Genomic DNA, 21362 nt, shown 5'->3' with positions numbered 1-21362 from the left:
CTAGAGACACAGAACCAACAGGATATACATATACAGGAAAAGATTTATCATAGGAATTGGCTTACACAATTACGGAGACTGTGAAGTCCCACAGTCCACTGTCTGCAAACTGAAGATCCATGAAAGTGGGTGGAATAATACTAGTCTGAGTCTGAAGCCCTGAGAACCAGGGGAGTCGATGGTATAAACCCCAGTCCAAGGGCAGGAGAAGACTGATGTCCCAGCTCAACAGGCAGGCTGGAAGCAAAAGGGGGTAGATTCTTCTTTCCTCTGCCGTTTTGTTCTATTCAGGCCCTCAACAGGTGGAATGATGCCCACCAACACTGGGGAGGACAATCTAGTTTACTGAGTCCACTGATTCCAATACTAATCTCATACAGAAACACCCTCACAGACGTACCCAGAAATAATGTTTAATCGAGGCACCGCATGGGGCAACCACAAAATAACCATCAGAGTAATTTTCCTTAAGATTGGGTCTTTCATACCTAATTAAATGAGAATCCTCCTCAAATGTAACATCCAGTCATGACCTTGGCTGCACAATTGATTTGTCCAATTATATTCCAGTAAAAAAGAGGACAGGTTCTAATGAGCCCATGCCAAAACTGTATTGCGATTAAAAAAAAATAAGGAGATATTCAGTAAAAACATTTATTTTTGAACTCTAAGGAATCAGCTAAGAATCAGATACCATTAAAAGTTTTACTTAGTTTAAAAGCAAAGTCTACTAAATTGAGGGTTAGTGAAGAAGGAGAAAAGGCTTTCTCATATTTTCTTACATGTCCATAAGATATAGAACATTAAAACACCATCAACAATATTGCAAACAAACAACTCAAGTTAAATTTCCCTCATCAGTCTCTTCAGTCCCATATAATTGATTCTCATTCTGCTGGGTGTGGGTAAGCAGTCCGCTTTCACGTGGTAGGCTAAAAAGAGTCCTTGAAACCCTGACTGTCTACTGATGCAATCTGAAAGTTGGTTCAGCTATGTCAGCTCAGAAGCATGTGCCTTAGAGTCTATTCTTAGACATACCAATAGTTTAGAGTATTTGGTATAATCCCTTTCCAGGAGGTTCTGAAGCTGCCCTTTTGTTGAAGAGACAAATTCTAGCCTGTAGAATTTGGGGCAAGCCTCAGAAGAAAGCAGAGACCTCTTTGATTATGAAACTGAATGACCCTGGTTAATTTATTACAGTAATAAATAATGTAGGAATGGAGAAGAAAATTCTATATTGGGGTAGAGTGCATATCCATTTCATCAGAGTTTGACTGCTGTTTCCCCTGAGGGTAAGAACACGTTGTGGAGAGCGAGAGTATTGACCAATCTCCAGGGCGTTCCTATAACGTGTACAACTTCTGAGATATCTGAATTAATATCATTTCAACTATGGAAACTTAACCTAGGGAGAGCTGAACATCCCTCTTGATTTGACAATTTTTCCCATGCAGCTCTTATGCTAATGTAGAATTGATTTAGAGGTATGGAGCAAACCAAAAGAAAAACCTAATTATGTCTAGCATCTGTTTTTATAAGGCAGAATAACAAATCTTTATGACTTCCAGGGGACCTCTTGAAAATCTAAAATATTGTGTTAGATGTAAAAAATATCCTGGGAATGTCACTTTATCTTTCTCAGTTTAGATCCAAACTTGGGCAAAATCAAAAGAGTTATCAAAGGAGATTTAGTCACTTGATTAAGACGGGATCATGGATGCCTGAGGGAAACAATTTGGTTACCTATTTAATCAAAGTGACAATATAATGTTTTAAAGGCAACATGATTATAAGGAACCTGAGCTTGTGTACAGTGAAGAATCTTTGCTCTTTGTTGTTGTCGTTTTTAAATAATCAAAGACATGATAAAGTCAACAAAAAGACTAGAAAATTATCCTAGTGAGACACACAAGCTCTACTACTAGGCGGATAAGAGCTGTAAAATCAATTTATCATTTTACCAAAGAGAAAGCCAAATTCACGTAATGAATTAATATAGTTGTAGCATAAGTTTTCTTTTTTCTTTTTTTTAACATAATCTTATGAATAGGCCCATCAAAATTGAGCAAACTTTGCCAAAATTTTAATACACTTTGTACCCTCTTTTCAGACTCTGGTATTATAAACCTAGACAAATAAAAGCTGCTTATTTGTTCACTAAGCTCTTGTATTCTGGAACAAGCTGACATTGTAGGACAAATCAACACTCTATTTTTCTTGAAAAACAAAATTTAATCCCATTGCCTCACATACATAGTTGTATTTCTCGATCACTATTGTTCCTGGCATAGCTTTAAGCACCAATATTATTTTATTGAGGTGTAATTTACATCATCAAATTCACCCTTTCATAGTGTACCATCCTGGAGTTACGACACGTGACATGCATTCCATCACATAACTAACACCACCACCATCAAGGCATAAAACAGGTCTTCACACATACCCTCAAATCCCCTCACACCTCTTTTAATCAACCCCTCACCTCACTCCCAGCCCCTGACAACCACTGATCTGTTTTCTGTCCTATACTTTCACCTATTCCAGAATGTCCTATAAATGGAATCCTACAGTATGTAGCCTTTTGAGTCTGGCTTCCTTCACTTATCATAATGCATTGAGCTTCATCCACGTAGTTGCAGGTCTCAGGAGTTTGCTGAGTAGTGTTCCATTACATAGACGTACAATAGCTTGTTTATCCATTCGTAAGTTGAAGGACACTTGGATTGCTTCCATTTTTGAGCAATTACGAATAAAGACTCTATAAATATCCGTGTACAAGTTTATGCATAAACATAAGTTTTCATTTCACTTGGGCATATCTAGAAAGGGAGGTTGCTGGATTTTATGGAAAGTGAATGTTGAACTGCCAAATTTTCCAATGTGACTATACTATTTTGCATTCTCACAGAAACATATGAGGGTTCCAGTTGCTTTGCATCATGGATGGAGAGTCATTCTTTTGCATGTGGGTGTCCAATTGCTACAGTATTTGTTGAAAAGACTATAATATCTCTAGTGTTCCCTTTGTACCTTTGTCAAAATTGATTGACCATATATGGAAGGGTCTAAATCTGGACTCTGTTCTCTGTTTCACTGACCTATGTGTCTATCCTTTTGCCAATACCACACTGTTTTATTAGTGTATCATTATAATAAGTGTTGAAATCAGGTAGTGTGAGTCTTCCAACTTTGTTCTTTTTTAAAAATGTTCTGGCTCCAGACTTCCCTAGCAATCCAGTGGCTAAGACTCTGCACTTTCAATGCAGGGGGCACGGGTTCGATCCCTGGTCAGGGAACTAAGATCCCATATGCCACATGGTGTGGCCAAAAAACAAAAAGTTTTTTAATTAAAAAAAAAAAATTTTAATGTTCTGGCTCTTCTATATTCCTTGCCTTTAATATTAGAATCACCTTGATGATTTATACAGAAGTCTTTCTGGGTTTGACTGGGGTTGGCTTGAATTTATAGATCAATTTGGGAAGAACAGACATCTTAACAATATTGAGTCTTCCTATTCACAAACACAAATTCATTTTAGACCTTCTTTTATTTTATTGATAATTGTACTATAAATTTCTGCATATAGAAGTCTTACGCAATTTGTTAGATTTATGCCTAAATATTTCATGGTTTTTTGGTGCCATTGTAGATGGTATTTTTTTAAATTTACAAATGGTCATTGCTAATACACATAAAAATACACTGATTACTATATATTGACCTTATATCCTGCATCCTTACTAAACTCATTTATTAGTTCTAGGAGACTCTTTGTGGATTCTTTGGGATTTTCTATACAGACAACCATGCCATTTAAGAGTAGAGACATTTGTTTTTTCCTTCTAATCTATATGCCTTTTATTTCTTTTTGTTGTTTTTTTTTTTTTTTGCCCACCAACACTAATCATAACTTTTAAACAAAATACTTCACTTTAACCAAAATTATTTCACAGAGAAAACTGGGAGAAGGGAAATTGAAAAGTCACTCTTGTACACAAACATTTTACTAAATTATCAAAGTTCATGAATACATAGAACAGAACTATCTATAGCTGCACACTTCTGTGCTCCTTCTTAATGTGATAAAAATGAAGAAGTTTTCTTAATATGATCCCCCAAATATAGCCACTCTTTAGCATATAAAAATAATTAGTAAAATATATAAATTTAAAATTACACTTAGTCATCAATGTTTAATTATCCATTCTTAGAAAGTATCTAAGTAAACAACAATTATCAATTAACTCAATTTAATATTAATTCAAGTTACCTAAAGATGTTGGAAATTATGTCCAAGCTGACAGACTACACAGCATAAACACTGCTATGAAAACATTTTTCAGAATTATCATTCAATTTAGTTAAACAAAATTTACATTTTTTTATAATCTTAAATGTTATGTAGGAGTAATGTTAGTTTATTTGATCAGTAAACCAGGAAGTTAGGAAGTTCATGAGAAAAAGTACCAAGATCTTCATACTTGTAAATTCAAGGGAAAGATATATAGTGATTGCTTATTTTTAAACCAAAATAATTGAACCAGTCTGATTTTTCTAAAGATTTATCTTAATTATGTGAACTTGGATTCTTATACTAATGTGGTTATGAGCTAACATTTTCATTAAGAATCATTTTTAAAATTTAGTACTTTAAACTGTAGTTTACTTATTTTCTGTATATTGGGGGAATATGAGATTTATATAAGATTTATCAATTTCTGACAACTAGTCAGATCAGAGCTCCTTTATTTTAAGACATAATAATCTAACCTGGAGGTAAGAAAACATTTCATACTTGTACAATGTGATATCAAGGCCTTTTGTGAATCACAGACACACAGCCCTCCTGACACACAGACAGCTCATAGCTTCAGTTCTATAGCTTCAGCCTCAAGTCACAAATAACCACAGAAACACAAAAATTCACCAGTTCAGATCTCAAAGAACTATTCTTTCCAGTGATCATGAAATTCTTCATTGCTTTGTGCTCACAAATAGACAAACATACAATTTTTTTTTAAAAAAAGTTTCTCAAACCAGAATATCTGTCTCACCTGTCAGAGAATAGATCTCCATCATCCATTCACAAGAGACCATAAAACCAAAATCCCAACTCTTGCTAACACCAAGGGGAATAACGAACCAGAAACTAAAAAAAAAACATAAAATCTATAGACATGAAAAACAGAAGAAATCTAGAGAAATAGAAAGCCAGCAAAGTTAGAGTTCTGTTGCCATCTGGGATTCACTCTGGAAGCAAGAAAAGAGGTGTCTGGGCTTACACAGCCCTTGAGATGCGTTTCTCAAGCAACACAGTTTAATCGGCTCTGTCAGGTTAGTCCACTTGGGCATCTCTGTAGAGCAACCCACAAAAAGCATAATTTTCAAAAAGATAAAATCTTGACTCTTGTGTAAATATAAAATGAACACATGTCAAAGATTTTATTCAATTCATTAATTAATGAGGGAACCAGTAATGTACTAAGACTTGTTCAAAGAATATTTGAAGAGCTAGGTATTTAAAGATAATTTACTACAGAAATGTTAGGATATGATTTCTGGGTTAGATACAAAACCACTGAAAGTTCAACAGGCTAATAAAGTGTAATATTTGGGGTTATCAGTTCAATCAGACAGAAAGTACTTGTATCTCTACTGGACAAAAAAATCTCCAAGTTAACGTATAATGTCATATAGTCTGAATCTTTAACCAATAGTAAGCAGAGTTGAACAAAATATACTCCCCCCCTTGGGTGGGTCTGGGGCCATTCATGATGTTCAAGGGACATGCCACTCGCTTTATTTCAAAGCTCTGAATAATTTTTCTGGACACTAAATAAAAGCTGTATTACTTGGGAGATAAAAGCTTCATGCCATTGTGTTCTTGGACAGCAAATATAGTCAAAGATTGATTGCCCTTGATTGATGAAACGATATCCTGTTCCCTTTACCCAAGACCACAAAGCTACTGCAGATCAAGGCTGAGGCTAGAACTGAGGATTTCAATGCCCATCATTCTACATACATTGTTTGAAATACTACTCTCTAAAGAAGGTTGATTGGTTCAGACAGTTTCAAGACAGATCAATAAAATAAGGGAAATAAACCCTCAATGCTAATGTACAGGTACCCATTAGAAGAAGCTGATTGAGGTAGAGAAGATTAAAGAGAGAGGACCTCTTTCTGAAAGGGTGGAAAGAGGTTCCAAGTTTGAAGTTCGTAACAGTAAAATGCCCAGCATAATCCACCCCCATCCCTTGAATGCCTCCTTCCAACGATATTGCAGACCCCAACCTGAGGGAATCCCATTTGGCTACGTTCCTGGCCTGTTCATTGACTCCGGAAAGCCAGTGGGGGGATAGATTTCGATCCCCAAACGTGACTTGTGGATTTAGTTCTCAAGCCCACTTCACCCACCCACTGCAGCATGGCCAGAGGAGTGGTTTTGCTGCTCTGCTCTGTTTCCTAGGGTCCCTTAAATCACCCTTGGGCTTTTCAGTTTAACCTTCTCTGTCTGCTTTAAAAACCAAATGAAGATGGGCAGGAAAGTTTCCACACCCCTAGGACTATGTTTTCCAAACTGCTGGAACATATACTTTTAACCTTTATGTAGCAAAATAAAACACAGGTACAGATAACCATATGAAACGATGCTAGTGAATAGTTACAAGATGAGCATCTCTTTTTTTTTTTTTTTGCGGTAAACGGGCCTCTCACCTCCGTGGCCTCTCCCGTTGCAGAGCACAGGCTCCGGACGCACAGGCTCCGGACGCACAGGCTCAGCGGCCATGGCTCACAGGCCCAGCCGCTCCACGGCATGTGGGATCCTCCCGGACCGGGGCACGAACCCGTGTCCCCTGCATCGGCAAGCGGACTCTCAACCACTGCGCCACCAGGGAAGCCCCAAGATGAGCATCTCTATAACCACCACCCAGGTCAAGAAACAGAACTTGGCCAGCCTCCCCAGAAACCTCCTTCCTGCCTCCAAAAGTTACCTTGCTGGACCATGTTTTAAGTGGAGTGGAATAGAAAATATTGGTGGGTATGAAAAAGAGCTAAGCCTTGTATTCTAAAACTTCTGTTCCATATAACTTTTATGTTAAAGTGTCAGTACTGGGACACAATTTCTTATTGCGGGTCACAATCAAAAACAGTTTGATAGCCACTGCCATCAGTAACACCCCGCCTACCGGATCACCAGTGGGGAAAAGAAAATGCCACGCTTTTGTTAGATCTCCTGAAGCAAGGGCAGGTACAGCCTTCACATTTTACAATGACTGTAGCATTTTCTTTTCCCACCTATCAGAACATTTTAGAAAACATAAAATATTTTTAAATAAGATGAAATATCTGTCCAAGTTATGCAAAAAATGAATATGTAATATTATAAAGAAAGCAATTAATCCACACTTAAAACTAATTGCCTAACCCAGTGGGTCTTTAAATTATTCATTAGTGCTATTTAAAAATAATTGCAGTTTATGAGGAAAACCCATTATGGATTTCTTTTAAGAACTAAAAAAAAAGGGTTTCCTTTTTTATTTTCCAACTGCTTACAGCTCTTGAAACCAACCCATTTTTAAACCAGTTTAATAGTCTCACAATCCCCTCCCCAATCTAATCAACTTTAATATTTATCATACCAACACTTCGTGAGGGTCCCTGTAACAGATTCTGAACTCATGCAGAGGACAATGATATTGTTCTAAAAGAATATGAGAGGTGTACCCAGAAAGGAAGAGAAGAAGAAGACTTTCAGAGAACAAAGCAAGAAATCAAGATGTAAGCGTTTCTGCAGATGAAGTTTATACTGGTTCCTCCATCTCCAACCAAGTGGCCTGGGGTTTCCCACCGTGTTTGCTCCTGTCAGCCAGGGCTTGTGAGTCCTCCCTCTTCTCTCCTCATTTACTTCATGCCTCAAGTTCCTTAATCTCTGTTTCTCTGGTTCCTTCAGAGGACACTCAGAACCATGGCCATGAAATGGTAGGACTGGAAATGACTTTTGTCAAGTTTAGTGCCTTTTACACTGTGTTCAGCAGCACCCCAGGATTTCCCAGTGGGAAAGGGCTGCTGAACCAGCAGGGCTCTGTGATTCCCCAATCCCACCCCGGCTCCCCACTCCCCAGACTCCATCAGAAGAGCCTGCTTTTTGGGCTTCCCTGGTGGTGCAGTGGTTGAGAGTAGGCCTGCCGATGCAGGGGACACGGGTTCGTGCCCCGGTCCGGGAAGATCCCACATGCCGCGGAGTGGCTGGGCCCGTGAGCCATGGCCGCTGAGCCTGCGCGTCCGGAGCCTGTGCTCCGCAACGGGAGGGACCACACAGTGCGAGGCCCGCGTACCGCAAAAAAAAGAGAAGAGCCTGCTTTGAGTCATTTAAGATTCCATTTGAAGGAAGTGCTTTTCTGCTAAAGACAAAACTTAAAAGTGACTCTCACGGTATACCTAAGAACACCACATCCCAGAAAGGGGAAGCAACTTGCCAAAAGTGGGACAGTCAGTTACAGAACTGGGAACAGACCTGGCCTCCTGACTCTGGGTCTAATGATCTACCCCCTCCATCAAGTGAGGTATGCCGAAAAGAACATGAGTCTTGGGTCCAGAATGATGTGGATCTAAATCTGATCTCAGCCACTTTCTAGTTATTTGTCCTTAGAGTTACTCTTTTTTGGTAAGATATCTGAGCCTCAGTCTTTTCCTCTGTTAAAAGAGGAAGCAGCCACATAGCACAGGAGATCAGCTCGGTGGTTCGTGACCCCCTTAGAGGGGTGGGATAGGGAGGGTGGAAGGGAGGGAGACGCAAGAGGGAAGAGATATGGGGACATATGTATATGTATAACTGAGTCACTTTGTTATAAAGCAGAAACTAACACACCATTGTAATGCAATTATACTCCAATAAAGACGTTAAAAAAAAAAAAAAGAGGAACTAAAAATACCAGCCTTGCATAACTGGCTAAGCTACTATAAATGAAAACACCTTATATATAATACACACATACTAAGTGCTCAGGTGTGAACAGCATCTTTATCATCAGAGATGTTCCATAAGTACCCCACTGAGAATGTGCTTATGACAGTCATCACTGTGCCAAAGGTGAGAGCGTGCGTACACGCACGTACACACACACAGAGTTATTAGGACTGTAGACAGACACAAAGAAGACCTTGTGGGCTACAGTTTCACTGATCCCCCTCTACCTTAACAGTGTAGGTCCATGGACACCCCATCCTCTTGGAGTCCTCCGACCCACACCAACACCTCTTCCTTCTTAACCTTGCTAAAAGCAAACAAACTGGGGGTGGGGGAGGCAAAATAAGCAGAACATGGACTTCTGACCATCATGATAAACATCAAGTTGTAATGGTAAGCAAATAAACATAGCTTTGGAGCTGGATGAAAAGATGGAATCTGGTTAATTAAATTAATGACTAGAGTGAAACATAGCTTACTGACACCTGAGATTCATGCCGCCTTCCTAGGGTAACAATACTGTGATTTTTATGGTCTTTCTTTCTGGAGCCAGCTCTCCCATTCATTGTTCTTTGGCTTGATTACGACTGACCCTACCCCACTTCAGAAGTGGACCCTGATTAGCTGAAGCCAGTGGGCGTGTCCCATGCCTCTGGCCACAGCAATTGGTTCTGGGATGGGACATAACTCAGGGCCCAGAAGAGAAAAAAGATGTTTGATGGAACTATTGGGAGAAAGCATCTCTCTTCAGCTGATTCTGATTCTTCTTTTATTTAAGTCTTTGATATTCTGTTCATCATGGATTTTTGCGTTATTTTTTTTTACACGTAGCATGAAAATATTATGTACCTTGATTCCTGAGTTTTTTTGATGCCCACTTAAATTTTGCATCTGAGGCAAATGCTTCAATCCTCTCGGTCTTGTCCTGGCCCTGGGGGGATGTGGGGCTCACAGCCGCCATAGATATTTCTTCTTTTACTTGAGGAGAGACTTGGGAAATGAGATGGGACCACCGCATGGGGCTTTGGGAGGAAGCCATGGCAAGTACATTGGACCGAGAGAAACCAAGTCCCGGTTATCTGAGCTACTGGATCAAGCTTTGCCTAAAGTTTAGTCCTGCCGCTTGACAATTTACAAGAACCAGTAAATTCTCTTTCCTCTGACTGATAACCAAAATAACACAAACTGACATGATAGCTAATTACAAGGATTTCACCTCTGAATGTCTTGCGGAGAGTGTTTCTAAATATCTGAGTAACACTTCCGCTCTAGAGACACATGGTCCATCAAAGAGAGCCAAGTGTCTTTGCTGGCTGTGGTCAATTTTCTGAACAGCAGCTTTCACTGCAGAGTAATATTTTATTCTATAATTTATTAAGCCCCTTTTACACACCAGGTACTGTGTAAACACTCTGTATACCTTATTTCCTGTAATTCTCACCCCCTCAAGATGATATCAGGTCATACTATTATTATCCATATTTTACAGGAAAGGAAGCCAAAACTGAAAGAAAAAAAGCAGCATGTACAATGTCACGGGAAAAGTGGCAGAGGAGGGGTTCACAGCCAAATCTGTTAGTACCAAAGCTGGTGTTCTTAATCACCACCCGATACAGTCTCAGGATTTGGAAGGAAATACCGTTACAGATGCTCGATATGTATTTGAGGGATGTATGAATAAATTTGTTACTTAATTAGTTGAAAGGTGAAATGTTAGCCATTTTGATATCTACTCATTTCATTTCAATTTACCTCCCTTTACAAATAGAGTGTGAAACAGCCTCTTTAGGTTAAGTTTGGGTTAATAGAAGTTTTTCTATTAAGGACATGATTCTCAGGAGTTGCACATCATCAACATTTTTGAACATAAATTGATGAAAAAGCACACACAGATGGAATAATGGCTCTATATCTAAAGAAGTTCCACAGCAAAGTTGGTCTCCTCACTTCAGAGTTTCAGGGGGAAATCAAACCAGATCAAGGACTTCAAAATGTTTTGTAAACTCTGAGGCAAATATACAGTTAATTATTACTATGTTTTTATGTTTATTTTCTTGAGGCAGGGACTCAGTATCCAAAAAGCCTAACTGAATGCTGCATTTCTCTCCTTCTATGACCTAGAGCGATCATTTGATAAACGTTTATAAGACAAAATCAATACAATCTTAAGCAATAAATTTATCGGACAAAGGTAAATATCACAGTACAGAGTTCCAGGTTTTTAGCATTCTTAACCAAGGCAATAAATAAACAGACTCCTCCCAAAGCAAAGATGGAAATATAATTATTCAGTCTCTCCATGTCAGATTTGCTCAGAAATTGAAATATTGTTAGCAAACACGGATTTAAATTTTGTGCTCCAATGAATTGGTAGATCTCTTAGTTTATTGTTTTGAATCCTCTGCATTCTACCACAGGGAAATTATGCAAACTCTCACACTACACGAAAAGAATACTGAAAATTACAGAATTTACCGCTTAGCTGGAAGATAATTTCATGAATCTCTTCTGATCTACTGGCATGGTAGACTGTGTACATTTGTGTCGCCGCTATTCTTAAGACCCATGATCTGATACATGCACTAACTGTGCATGAAACTGCAATGCCCAGCCAACTGTTCAATTCAGCACCTAAAATTCAGGTGGTTTTCTGTGAGGGACTGGTTGCTGAACAGACTTAAGTCATCCTAGAGTCCAAGGTTGGAAATTCACTGTCTGCTTCCAACTCTACCAGACGGTCAGAAGCCCTGGGAAAGCTTTATGAAATGGAAACCCTAGGTCCCATCCCAGGCCCCTTGGATGGGCATCAGAGCCCAGGGAATCTGCCTTTAAATACACCCATCAGGTGATTCCTCTGCACTGCCAGATGGAGAACACTTCACGTCCATGACCCACAGAAGAGGCAGAAATAATGCAATCCTTTACTTTGTCTGCATGACACTTAACCTAAATACTTTCATTTTGTTGTATTTATTTACTTACTTATTTTGTATAATACTTGTTGGACCCACTCCCCCCAAACCCCCAGCCCTGCACCCTGGCTGCTATAATGTCATGGAGGTACAAGCTCACAGGCTTTGCTTCCGTCTGGAAAGTCTACACTGCTTAGAAGCTGAGAGAATTGTATTTATCAAGGAGTCTTAGAAGGTGTCTGTTTCAAATGTTCCATCTGCATTCTCCACAGTAGTTCTCTCCCGTTGAGGTTCAAAGTTTTCTCTCCATTACAAATAATAACGCTTCAACTCCATGAAGGCAGCAAGTCTTTCAGTTAAAACACCTCTTTTCACCTGACCATCCAAAATCGAAAAAAGTAACGGAGTGTAGCAGAAAGTACACGGGCTTTAAATCCTGCACTTATTACCTGGCAGATTATTGAGTCCCATCGAGCCTCAGTTCCCTCATCTGCAAAATGGGATTTAGTGGCATTATTATATTATATATACCTCATGGAATTATAAGAATTAAATGAGATAACTCATGTAAAATGTATGCACTAAATAAATGGTAGCTATTATGAGCATCTTTATGACTAAAATGATGGTTTCCAGACCTCTGAACACTGGAGTTCTGTATTAGATGTTGTTTAATCTACCATTTTCTTACTGAAGGTGGGAATTTAATTCCAGCTATCGTTTGCCCCAAGCAGTGTTAAATAAACAGATTATTTTATTTAGGATTGGGGAGGTCATACTCCCAAAATGCTTTTCTCTGGTCAGATAACACCTGGAATGATACAATTATTTCTGGACACCCCTCTTTAAAAAAGATACTGACAATCCAAAGTGTTGGGGAAAAGTGTCCAGAGAAGTGTTGGAAACTAAGACTGTGTCCTGTAGGAAATCATTTTAGAATTTGGCATTCTCAGCTAGGAAAAGAAAAGCCATAGGGAAAAGTATGACAGTTGTCTTCAAATATCTAAATAGCTGTTCCAAAGAGCTAGAAAAGACTTCCTAAGATGGTCCCAAGAAGTAGAATTAAAATGCAGGCATCAGAGATGAGCTGTAAGACCTCCCCAGCACTTAGAATCTAAGGATTTTCCTTGAACTGAGCACTCTGCTTCTCTTCAAGCTAACAAGAAATGTGTGTTAATTTGTAAACAGTCATATTACAGTGCTGCCCTTTCTGAATATTCAAAAATGGCTCGGTTCTTGCTAGGAATCGTAGCCTGCAAATTAGAAAGGAACCCCTGTAAATCACATGAGAAAAACAACCCCAAAGACATAGATATGTAAGTCACAAAGGTCAGCTGCCTCAGTGAATGATCTAAGGGGGTCCAAAAGCCCCATTTACAGGCGTTGGGCTCTCCAGACTGTTTAGAGCTCTTGAATATCACGATTACTGGTAAAGTAGAGAGGAGGTCCCCACACAAACAACACTGGCTGCTCTACAAAGCCCTGGCCACAGAAAACCCATCCAGTGGAAAGCGGAGACTCTCCTTAACCTGGAAGGCAGACCATTGTTTAACAGAACCTGAATCCCCTAAATTCAGAAAAGAATAGGAAAGCTACTTTTTACTAAACTTGATTTTCGTGATCCAAGGCATGATGCATTAGATCAGGAACTCTGAAATCTCTTAAGTTTATTCCATAAAAATATAACAGCGTTTGCTTTGTTTGGTAATAATGCCACTGTATTAAAAACACATGTTTTCTGGGAAAATCAAAGTCTAATGAAATTTTTTATGCCTACTATAAAAATAAAGGAATTAGCTAATCTAAATGATATATAAGTACCCTTCCTGCAAATAAATTTCATGCCTCTGTGACTATCATTTTATTCTCCAACAAACTATTTATGGGTGCAGTGGTCTGAATGTGTCCTCCCAAAATTCATATGTTGAAACCTAACCCCCAAGGTGATGCTATTAGGAGGTAGGACTTTAAGGGGATGAGGTCATAAGGATGGAGTCCTCATGAATGAGATTTAGTGCCCTTATAAAAGAGGCTCCAGAGAGCTCCTCATCCACTTCCGCCATGTAAGGATACAACAAGAAATCTTTGACAAGGAAGAGAGCCCTCACTTGACCGTGCTGGCACCCTGATCTCGAACTTCCAGCCACCAGAACTGTGAGAAACAGATTTCTGTTGTTTATAAGCTACTCAGTCTATGGCATCTTGTTTTAGCGGCCCAATGGACAAAATCAATGAAAGAAGCCATTTAAGGAGGAAGACAAAGGGGCATAAAGGGTTTACACCCCTTGCTCTGGGTCATGCAGTGGAAGTGGCAGAATTGGCACCAAAACGCAAACCTGCTTCTCCTGCTGGTATGTTATAGACTGAAGCAGCCAAAGGCCCTGGAGACAGCTATTGGGCAGTGGTGGACAAAATGCCAACCAAACCTGGGCTAACCCAAGGCAACAGAATAAACTGGAGGGGGTGTCATATTAAGACCCGAGGTTAGAAAGAGTGGAGCCAACACCAGAAATGCCAAAATTAAAGTGGAAGATGGGAAAGAGGCTTTTTGGAAAATCAGTGATGTTCCAGATATTCTAAGAGGCACTCTCATACCAAGCAGAGCCTTGGCATTTGCTAAGTTAACATGAGTTTCCAAATCTTAGTTTTGAAATCCTGTGAGTAACCTGGAAGTCTTACAACGAGATCACAAATTAGACCTCCATGTGGAAAGGCAACACCACTATTTTGCACAACTCCAAGGGACACGATTTACAATATGGAAGACGTCTTCTAGAGTTGTACAACATGGCAGACCTGCAGCGTGGTTGATATATTAGAAGAGATCTGAACTAGTGAGCAAGCCTAGCTTACTGCCCAGCATCTGTATCTTGATGTGGCCTTGTTGCTTTCTCTATTCAATGTCAATGTAAAATATTTTGTGTCTTTATGGAAAAAAGAAAGAAGATCCCACTTATAAGTCAGTTGCAAATATGAACAGTGGAAACAGAGAGAAAGTGAAGTATTGGGTAAATTCAAGGGTAAGATGTCGAAGCCGGTAGCTGCTTGGAGGCACCCAATACTCTATCAGGAATCAAGAGAAAGTAATTTCTGAAACTGTTCAGCAAGTGTTCCAGCAATAATTTATTTTAATTGCTTTATAAATCGCTTTATTCCTATATTTAGTGAATCATTAGGGGCCTGAAAGGGTCACTTAAAATTTTCACTTATGCTTAACTAAGTTTTATAGAGAAAATTACATGTTTTAATAGTATTCATAGAATTGGGGACTTGCAAAGGTCTCGAGATGTGTTCTTTTAAAATAGCAAAGGTCTGTGACTCAATATCACTTAATTCTCACAATAGCCCTGTGAGATAAGGATAATTATTCTCTTTTTACAGATGAGGCAACTGACCTCGGAGGAGAGTTTGAATTATTTGCAAAGTAAGCAATCTGAAGGAAGAATTCTACCTTATTCATCTTTCCATCTCAAGGGTCTGGCACACAGCAGACACTCGGCATTATTATCTCAAGAGCTCTCAGAGCGTGGTCCCCAGAGCGGCAGCAGCAGCATCACATGGGAACTTGTTAGAAATGCAAGCTTCCATGCTCCACCCCAGACCTCCTGACTCAGACACACCAAGTACAGGGCCCAGCAACCTATGTTCTAACAAGTGCTCCAGGAGGTGCTGGTGCACAAGAAAGTGGGTAAGAAGACTTGTGTTCAATGAACAGTGAATGGAGTGTATCCAGGTGGGAAGGGGTGTGTCCAAGTTCCTCAAAGCCCTAAGAGAAGCAGGGGAACGAGTTTCAAAGAGCTAGGATAGTCACATCCCAGTTCTGGAATGCCCTCTGCTAGAGTCTCCCCTTGTCCTCATTCTCAGAAGAGCCAGGTGCTCTCAAACCACAGTCTGCCAGGATTTGCTCACAGCTGCAGTGCCCACACCTCACCTCGCCACCAGCAAAGTGCAGAGAATCCGGGTCCCTTCCCTGAAGTGAATACAGTTAGTCAAGTTTCCATTTTCCTTTCTTCCTCCCAAATCTCCCACAGTGAGGGCCACCTGAGGAAAGAGGATTTCATCTTGCACAAAACCAGATTTATCTTCGTTCTTTGCACAACAATACAGTGAAAGCCCAAATGATTTTTCCCTATTTGGTAGCACTTAGAAGTTTTTCATCAGTGCAAGAATAAAGAATTCCTCATTTCTGTTTACGGCAGCAGTACAGCTGAAAGGAAACAATTTAAACCCATCAACCACTGAGATATTTTTGACTTAAGACAAGCACCAAAATTTCAGGTATTAATCTAGAATCACAGCTTGTCTGAGAGGAAAAGGGCCTAGAAGATCATCTATCTAGTCAGTGCAAGATGCTGTGCAGTGGTACCCAGATACAGTTTCTGTTAAAGAATTATGTATATATTATAATATTATAATATGTATCAGGAAAAACTATATAACTTTCATATCAAACCCATGATTTCATGGATATTATTGCTTAGGGTAAAGCTAAAGTAATTAGTGAGTAAAAACAGAAGTGAAATGATTTCAGAAAACACCAGTAAATAAGCAATAGCCCAGATGTCACGCAGATATGGCAGAAATCATGAAAGTGATACACGAAGTTTGGTGATTAGTCAATCACCCCTAATAGGGTCCTGGCAGGAAAGAGAATTCACCCCACCTGGATGGTTCAAATGGAGAGACTCCAATGAAGGAAATTTCTTAGGGAGTTATAGGCAGGGTTAAGGGAACCAAAGGTGGTGGTGAGACATCTAGAGACCAACGAGAAGAGGAAGTCATCACTGCCCTAAGGCTGAAGGGACAAGGGAAGGAAACAGGGTGGCTAGAGCTATGGAGGAGAAATGGCCTGGCAAGAGCCAAGACAGAGCCCTGCAGAAAAGGAGCAGGAAAAAAACAGCTCAACCTTTCCTGCTGCCCTCTCATCTCCTGTCTCTATTTCCCGCTGGCCAAATCCAACCGGAAGCCAGAGGGCAAAGGAACCAGGAGGTCCCAATGGTAGAGGCCAGCCTCCAGGATACAGGTGGCACAAAAGATGAGTACAGTGGTGGGAAAGGCAATGGCTAGTGACAGGGAGACACAAGTCTACTGCACCTCCTCCTTTTAAAAATTTTTTTTTTATTGGAGTATAATTGCTTTACAATGTTGTGTTACTTTCTGCTGTACAATGAAGTGAATCATATATGATTTTATATATATATATATTCCTTCCCTCTTGGACCTCCCCACCAATCCCACCCATCTAGGTCATCACAGAGCACCGAGCTGAGCTCCCTGTGCTGTACAGCAAGTTCCCACTAGCTATCTCGCACCTGCTCCTTTTAGACATGCAGAGCTATCCACCAAGCAGGAAAGGCAGGCCAAGGGGGCTTCAGGGAGAGTCACTGGGCTGGTTAGAAATATGACTAGAGAGATTGGTAGATCTCAGAAAAGTTCCTTAAGCACTCTGCACCTCAGTTTCTTTATCTGAAAAGTGGTAAGATTATTTCTGCGTTGCAGGTTTCTTGGGACGATTATAAACTACACGTCACACTGCTGGGACACAGAAGATGCTCAATAAAAAGTAGCAACTTTCACGCCAAGTGAAAGAAGCCGGACACAAAGGGTCACATATTGTATGATTCCCTTTATATGAAATACCCAGGATAGCTAAATCTATAGAGACAGAAAGCAGATTGGTGGTTGCCACAGGCTAGGGGGAGGGGAGAATGGGGAGTGACTGCTTAAGGGGTTGGATTTCACTTGGAGGGTGCTTGGAGGAGGATAATGAAAATGTTTTGGAACTAGATAGATGTAGTGGTTAGACAACATTGTGAATATACTAAATGCCATTGAACTGTTCACTTTGAAATGGTTGTATTAATTTGCTAGGGCGGCCATAAAAAAGTACCAGGAACTTGAGTGGCTTAAACAACAGAAGTTTATTGATTCACAGTTCTGGAGGCTGGAAGTCCAAGATCAAGTTGTCTCATGGTTAGTTCCAGACCTCTCTCCTTGCCCTGTAGATGGACAACTTGTGTGTGCCTCTGTGTCCAAAGCTCCCCCTTTTATAAGGATAACAGTCATATTGGATCCAAGGACCCAGCTACTACACCAGGATCTCACCCTAACCAATCTGCAGCAATCCTCTTTCCAAATGAGGTCAATTCTGAGACACTGGGGGACTTCAACATATGAATTTTCTGGGGAGGAGACACGATTAAACCTGTAACAGTGGTTAATTTTATATTATATGAATTTCACCTCAATAAAAAATGGGGAGAAAAGTAACTAATTATTATGATCATTATTATGAAAGTCAGTGGCCCATTATCTCAAGGTTGGGTGTAGCATAAAAAACATCTATCAAGAATTAATTCTTCAAAAAAAAAAAAGAACTAATTCTTCATGGGCCCTAATTTAGCCTCTTGCAAATACCACTACTTTGACTGTCATGGATAATGCCCACCCATCCCACGTACCTTCAAAAGCACCTGGAGGTACAGATAATGAAGTTTTCATGGGAATATTAAGAAGGTAATTAGAATGTTTGTTGGAGATACCAAACTTTTACCCTGGAATGAAAACTGTATAGAGTGTAGCATGTTTTAGTAAGCATAAGCATGCCATAGCAACCTGATATTCAGCAAACTTAATGTCTGTTAATTCCTTACTAAAGACATTCTGACAATCCTTAACTAATTAACTGGGAGTTTCCTGCTCTGATCTACACTGGCCTCATCTTCACCCCATGCTGGCTGAATTTTGCTGAGCCTACTCACTCCCTGGGGGTCTCATAACACTCCTGCACCTTGTCACTGTGATATGACCATTGCTTACGTGTTGCCTTTATCATTGTCTACAGCCGGACACTGGGTCACCGTAAATGCTCAGAGTTCTCTTCAAGCATGGATCTTTGTTTCCCTCCAACATGTTTTGTCAGATGGGAGCAATCCGATTCATCTGTGAACCCTGGAGATGGCATCTGTTTGGCCCTGGAGTCCGCTGCCTAAACCTGGAGCTCAGTCTGAAGTCAGCATGGTCTGTGCCTGCTCCAGTGTCCCTCCTACAGAATCACACAGCTCTACAGTCCCCACCCTCCATCGTGCCTCCCTGTGTATCATTACATCACCAAACCCATCCCTGAGAGCAGCGCCTCTAGAGATTCACGTCCCCCACCATGCACGCTACACGGCAGATGGCAATATGAACCCCAACAGTGTAATTTAACCAGGAAGGCAGCAGACTGCTCCAAAAACCAGCTAGAAGGGGGAATTCAAGACCCAAGGAGGATGTCAGGGCAGGGCCAAGGCAGGACAAGAATGACAGGAAGTGAACAATGGTCCAAGGAACTCACTGGGAGGTTCTTATTCAGGGCTGGCCACCAGCACATGGCATAGGAAGTTCCAGTCTCAGAAAAAGGCAGCAGAGAGAGGGGTGATTTTGGCTTTTCATGGTTCTCCCAACCAAGATCAAAATCACACCGGAGCTGGGGTAGACCTTGGTTATCAGCCAAGGTTAAGGCTGAAGTAAGAGAGAAGAGGGGCAAAGTACCATGATACCTTTTCCCCCCATTCCCCATGGGGTGGTCCCACCTCTCTGAAGATATTCCAAAGACCCTGAACATCTTTCTTCCAAGGCTCTCTTCCCTACCACCTTGCTCTTAACTCATTTTTTATTCCACTTTCTACATCTCTACCTTTATGAGTTACCTATTGCTGTTTAACAAAGCACCAAAATCTAGTGGCTGCAAACAACAATAATTTTCTGTGCACAATTCTGCAGTTTGGGCTGAGCTCCGATGGGAAGTTTTGTGCTGGCCTCACTGGGGGGCACTCATGCAGCTGTAGTCTGATAAAATTGAGGCTCCAGAAAGTTGAGACAGAACTTGAACTAAGGTCTCCTGGCTCGTAACCTTCTATACAACATGCTGTCTACCAATTGACTCGTTTCGGGATAATATACTCAATAATTCAGCTACTTTGGCAAATGCTGTTCTGTTATCTACGTTGGAAAAGGCAGCATGCCACTTTCCCTCCATCTAGCTAGAACCAATTTCTAATACGAGCATGCTCCAACAGAAGTGTTTCTGTGTTAACTATCATTATTTCCAAGGTTGAGTCGAAACATTCCAACAACTGGATTTATGTACAACATGTACGCAGTGAAGGTGGGAAAATGACCCCTGATCCTCCTTGGCATCAACACGCTTCATTTAATTGGGGGTTGGGATGGCCATGGGGTGAGTATTTGGACTGGGTCCCTGTCTCCAGAAACTGCACAGTGAAGGCAGGGGAGCTGCTCTCCTCCTTGCTAGAATTACAGGAAGGAAGGAGATTTCACATCTCTTATAGGCGTCCCATCCCAAAGACTATATTTCCCTCTGTGTTTTCACAGCCAGGAAATCCCTCATCAAATCCAAATAAATCTTTCTCTTCTCTAAGCCCTCATCTTGTTCTGTTTTCTAGGAGGAGCAGGAACAGCTGGTTGTTCCTAAGAAGCAGCAACCCCTGAAATCTGCCCACCCCAGCACGCTGTGGGATTCCAAATATTTAGTGTCAGACATCTGAGTGTTAATTACCTTACCGTGGCTCCCACAGGCATGCTGATGGGTGCAAAGCCAAGCTGGCTGAGCTAAGCATTGCAGGAAGAGAAAGCAGAAAGCAGGTTCTGGCATCCCCAGAGGGTCCTAACGTCACCCAGCTTCTCACACTTCGCCTGTTTGTTACCATTCCTCACTCTACCCCAATGCTCTGCATCCACCACCCTCACCCAGACACCCACTCTGCAAAGACACACTCACGCAAAGAAAAACTCTGGGATTGAGCTTTCACCCACTTTCTCAGCTTCCCTCCCACCCTGTCTCACCCCACCCTGATCCATTTATTTCCTCTCGGGCGTTGGAATGTTCCCTCCTCCCTTAGTCCAAAACTAAAGCCTCTTCTCTACAGCCGCATGTCTTATCTAGTCCCTTGCCCACAGCTAGGGTTTTCTGGGAACAGCTTTGCACAATAAGTGCTTTCTCACATAGCCCATGGTATTTTCCCATGCTGCAGGAGGACTGGGAGAACCGGAGTCTGCATCTCACATTATTGACAGGAAGACTTAAGGAGTAATCACTGCAGAACAAACACCCCATAAACATTTGGTACACCCTGACCGAGGATGCAAAATAAAACCTTAAAAGTTTGTCACTGGGCCTCTTTTCACAAAATGCACTGTGGGTGGGAGGGCATTTAGCTGGAACTAGAGCATAAATATGGTTATTATATAAATATAATAAAAATATCTAATTTTATAATGTATGTAGTGATCTAATCAATAAAAATCATAAAAAGAAAAAACTAGATCATTAAAAAAAGACAGTCCCATTAACCAGAGATAGCTCTGGACCCCACCTGCTATTACTACTGGGGGACTGGGGTCCCTTGAGGACCTGAATCTACATAATCCTGGTATCCATGCTCCTCTTGGGTCCTTTGCGGGCCTTACAAAA

At 40.7% G+C, this 21362-nt stretch overlaps 1 long non-coding RNA gene across 1 annotated transcript; it reads left to right on the top strand.

Moving 5' to 3' along the window:
- Positions 1-8493: 8493 nt before the first annotated feature.
- LOC117201010 (uncharacterized) lies at positions 8494-20917 on the top strand. The gene is made up of 3 exons (XR_004482909.1): positions 8494-8571; positions 15269-15575; positions 18810-20917. It is a non-coding gene; the product is annotated as an uncharacterized LOC117201010 (long non-coding RNA).
- Positions 20918-21362: the final 445 nt, after the last annotated feature.

The sequence above is a fragment of the Orcinus orca genome, chromosome 16, assembly GCF_937001465.1.
Source record: "Orcinus orca chromosome 16, mOrcOrc1.1, whole genome shotgun sequence".
Taxonomy (NCBI): Eukaryota; Metazoa; Chordata; class Mammalia; order Artiodactyla; family Delphinidae; genus Orcinus; species Orcinus orca.
Note: the sequence above shows the minus strand (reverse complement) of the source record. Positions and strands in the feature narration are given on the sequence as shown.